This window comes from Gavialis gangeticus, unplaced genomic scaffold, assembly GCF_001723915.1.
Source record: "Gavialis gangeticus isolate Ggan-Ray unplaced genomic scaffold, GavGan_comp1, whole genome shotgun sequence".
In the NCBI taxonomy this organism is placed as follows: domain Eukaryota; kingdom Metazoa; phylum Chordata; order Crocodylia; family Gavialidae; genus Gavialis; species Gavialis gangeticus.
The window spans coordinates 113944808-113949542 of NW_017729032.1; positions in this window are offsets into that span (position 1 = coordinate 113944808).

The following is a 4735-nucleotide window of genomic DNA, read 5'->3' on the forward strand; positions in this document are numbered from 1 at the left end:
GAGTGAAGTTTTCCTCTATAATACTGGGATTCCTAATAAAGACACCCAAAGAGCAAAATAAAACAACAAATATATATATAACAACCCCCCCGACAAGTGACATCATAAAGCAGAACATATTATAATAACATCCAAGACGTGGCAGGCGGGAAAGTCAGGGTACTTACACTTCTTTGGGAGACTATAAAAGGATACAGAGAGGCAAGGTCCACCATCACAGTCATATTTTATAAAACTTCCTATTACCTATTTTACTCTCCTCTAAGATCTCTCCATTTTGTCTTTATCTTTCCTGAAGTGTGATACTCAAAACTGGATACAACTGTGCAGAGAACAGTATTATTACTGAAAGGCTCCTGTCCTGCAGCTCTTAAGTGCACTGACCCAATTACTGCTAATCATGGCCAGCTGACCTCCAATTGGTTCTGGACCTTCACTTAAGGAATTCCTCCAGCATCTGAGCCTCACTGCACAACACACTTGTCTTCCATCTCTGAGCAGCTTCTGTCCCAGCAACATGTCTGGCTTTCCTGTTTCCTGACTCTTCCTTTGTCTTGTTTCTGGATTTCTGCCTTTAGATTCTCTCTGCACATCTATTTCCCCCAGCTTTGCTTACTCTTGGACTCTGCCTGTGGATTATCCTTTGGACTTTATCCACCAGGGATGCTGTCTGTCATAATGTGAAGAGCCAGGTGTGGAACTGGGGGATGCAGAGGTAGGAATCAGAAGCCAAAAGTCAGGAGTCAAAATGCTGAGCTAGGATCACAAGCTGGAATTCAGAAACCTAGTTACAATGACAATTACCTTCTTACATAACTTCCCTATGAAGGCAACCAGGAGTGCTTTTCTTTGTAACAGCATTGCATTATTAATTAATATTTAGATGCTATGATCTCAAATCCTTTTCTGCAGTACTGCAGTTACCAAAAAAAAAAAAAAATATTTTGTACTAGTGCGTTTACTATTTTTTCCTTCTTACATATGTGACTTTTAACTTCTTTACCTTGAATTTTACGTTCATTTTATATCACGTCCCAAATTGTAGGAATCATTCTAAATTCTGGTCCTGTCCTCTAAAGTGCTTGTGGCCCTCCATAACTCTCTTCAACTTGGTGTCCTATACAAATTTTAGATGTATACTGTCTTTTCCATCACATAAATTATTGTCAGGGATCCTGGTTTTCTCTATTTAAACTCCTCAATTTTCAGTTAAAAAATCCATTTTCCCAATATTAAACTGAAACACCACTATATTTATCTATGTATAGATCAAGATTTTATATTCTCCCTCATTACAAATGCCATTCCACTCTGCAGCTTTTCTGGCCAGAGTACCCCAGCCTAATTAAGTTCTTCCAAGCTTACTAGCCAGCTGTCCACTGGCTCAATGTTGCTGGGGACATCCCACCCTTCTTCTCAGGTCTTAGGTCACTCATCGCCAGAGTTAATCTCCCTGTGCTCCCTGCACGCTACACATCCCACTTCTCAGGGCCGCTCTGGCCTCACAGAGCACCTGCTCCAAAACTGTGGATCCTGGGGCACTTGTCTCTTCCTGTGCTCTGTGGGATATCCCCAGCAGCATTGAACCAGTGGACAGCTGGCGATTAAGCTTGGAAGAGTTTAATTAAGCTGGGAGACTCTGGCCAGAGATGCCACAGAGTGAAATGGCATTTGTGCTGAGACAGCGATGCCATGAAAGGGCTAGCCTGCAGAAAACTGGTCGAGCCCTGATTTTTGGGGTACTGACTTTTTTCTTTCATCTTTTTTTCACTATGACTGTGTTGCCTGCTGTGCCCTCATCTTCATGGACCGACAGAATGTTGCATCAAGTGGGAAGAGGCCCAACCTGAATTACTTAAAGGGGATAATACCTCAGACCAATCAATATCCCCAGGACAGGAGAAATCAGCCTGAAAAGGCTTCTGTTCTTTTGTTTGTTTATACTACATTGTTTTGTTAATTTTATTAGAAGGCTTGACCATCAGGGAAAGAGAATATACAAAAACTCTTCCCTGGCCAATCACAGGACTTATCTGAGACTAAAGAAGAAGTCTAGTAGTGTTCAGTTGATTCTGTTCTGTCAAGATCATTGTCTTGATGCACATAAGCCTGTGAAAGAAAAAGAAGAGACACCAGTTAAGATTGAGATAAACAAATGTTGGTATAACACCTGGGTGGTGTTAGGCAGGCGTGTAGGGGAGATTGGAGCCCCATAAGAAATCTACTTTGAGTGATTGTTGATGGTGGAAGTGAAAATTAACACCTCCTGATTGTTATCATCTTAAAACATCAATATGTGGCAGGAGAGAATCAGGACTACCACTACAGAAAACCAGGCAAGTGATCTCAGGATAGGGTTGGGAAGGTACCCAGTGTCCATACCTGTAACTTCAACTGGGTCAGTGGTGCTTCATTTTAATCATGCAAAATGAAGCCCTGACAGTGACATTTCATTTTAATCATGCAAAAATGTGGATTTTGGGTTACTTTTTTAAAATCTAAAATTGGGTTTTGGGGTTTTTTTAAGCAGAGAAAACCAGGATCCCTGGTTATTAATGAAAATATTGGATAGAATTATCCCCAGGCAGACACTTACAGATTTCAAAGTACTCTTCTCATCTGATAATTGGCGGAATAGCTCACATGACTGGAGCACTCTTATGGATGGATACAAACAGTTCAGGAAGAATGGGCAGGGGAGAAGAGAAGAAAGAGTTGCACTTTATGTAAAAGAACCATATGATTGCTCAGAGCTCCAGTATGAAGCTGGCAATTGGCCTGTTGAAAGTTTCTGGGTTAGGGTCAATGGGGAGAGCAACAAAGGTGATGTCATGGTGGGAGTCTGCTATAGACCACCAGACCAGGAGGATGTGGTGGATGAGGCTTTCTTCAAACAGCTAAATAAAGTTTCCTGATCATAGACCCTGGTTGTCATGGGGGACTTCAATCACCCTGACATCTGCTGTGAGGGCAATACAGCAGTGCTCAGGCAATCCAAGAAGATTTTGCAGCGTGTTGAGGACAGCTTTCTGGTGCAAATGCTGGAGTGGCCAAGTGGGGGACATGCTTTTCTTGACCTGCTCCTTACAAACAAGGAAGAATTGGTGGGGAATGTAATAGTGGATGGCAACTTCAACAACAGTAACCATGAAATGATTGAGTTCAGGATCCTGAGGAAAAGAAGGATGGAGAGCAGCAGAGTAAGGACTCTGGATTTCAGAAAAGCAGATTTCAACTCACTCAGGGAATTCATGGGCAGCATCCCGAGGGCAGCCAGACTGAGGGGAAGAGGAGTTTGGCAGAGCTAGCTGTACTTCAAAGAAGACTTACTGAGAGTGGAAGAACAAACCATCCTGATGTGCAGGAAGACTAGCAAGTATGGCAGAAGAACAGCTTGACTTAGCAGGGAACTCTTCAATAAACTAAATCACAAAAAAGAAGCTTATAAGTAGTGGGAACTTGGACAAATAACTAGGGGAATATATAAGAGCATTGCTCGGCCAGTCAGGAAGGCCAAAGTGTAATTGGAATTGCAGCTAGCAAGGGATGTGAAGGGTTACAAGAAGGGTTTCTATAAGTATGTTGGTAGCAAAAGGAAGATAAGGGAAACTGTGGGTCCCTTACTGAAGGGGGAAGGTGACCTTGTGAAAAAGGATGCAGAAAAGGCTGACGTGCTCAATGCCTTCTTTACCTCAGTCTTCACAGGCAAGGTCATCTCCCAGGCTACTTAACCAGACAGCACAGTTTGGGGAGGAGGTGAGCAGCCCAAAGTGGTAAAAGAACAAATTAGGAACTATTTAGAAAATCTGGACATGTACAGGTCCATGGAACTGGATGGGATGCACCCAAGGTGTTCTGAGGGAGTTGGCTGATGTGATTGCAGAGCCATTAGCCATCATCTTGGAAAATTAATGGCAATCAGGAGAGGTCTTGGATGACTGGAAAAGGGCAAGCATAGTGTCCATATTTAAGAAGGGAAAAAGGAGGATCCAGGGAACTACAGACCAGTCATCCACACCTCAGCCCATGGAAAAATCATGCAACAGAGTCTCAATGAATTAATTTTTAAGCACTTGGAGAAGAAAAAGTTGATCAGGAACAGTCAGCATGGCTTCATTGGGAGTGAGTCATGCCTGACCAAACTGATTGCCTTCTATGATGAGATGACTGGCTCTGTGGATGTGGAGAGACCAGTGGTTGTGGTGTACCTTGATTTTAGCAAGGCATTTGATACATTTTCCCACAACAGTCTTGCAGGCAAGATAAGGAAGTATGGGCCGGATAAATGGACTGGAAGGTGGATAGAAAACTGGGGGAGTATTAGATACACTGGAAGGTAGGGCTAGGATTCAGAGTGACATAGACAAATTGGAGGATTTGGGTCAAAAGAAATCTCATGAAGTTCAACAAGAACAAGTGCAAAGTTTTGCACCTAGGACAGAACAATACCTTGCACGAGGACAGATTGGGTGCTCACTGGCTGGGAAGCAGCTCTGCAGAAAAAGGATGTGTGGGTTACAGTAGTTAATAAGCTGAATATGAGCCAGCAGTGTGCCTTTGTTGCCAAGAAGGCTAATGGCATACTGGACTGCATGGGTAGGTGTGTTGCCAGTAGGTCAAGGGAAGTGATTATTCCCCTCTATTCAGCACTGGTAAGGACACATCTGGAGTACTGTGTTCAGCTGTGGGCCCTCCACTACAGAAAAGACGTGGACAAATTGGAGGGAGTCCAGCA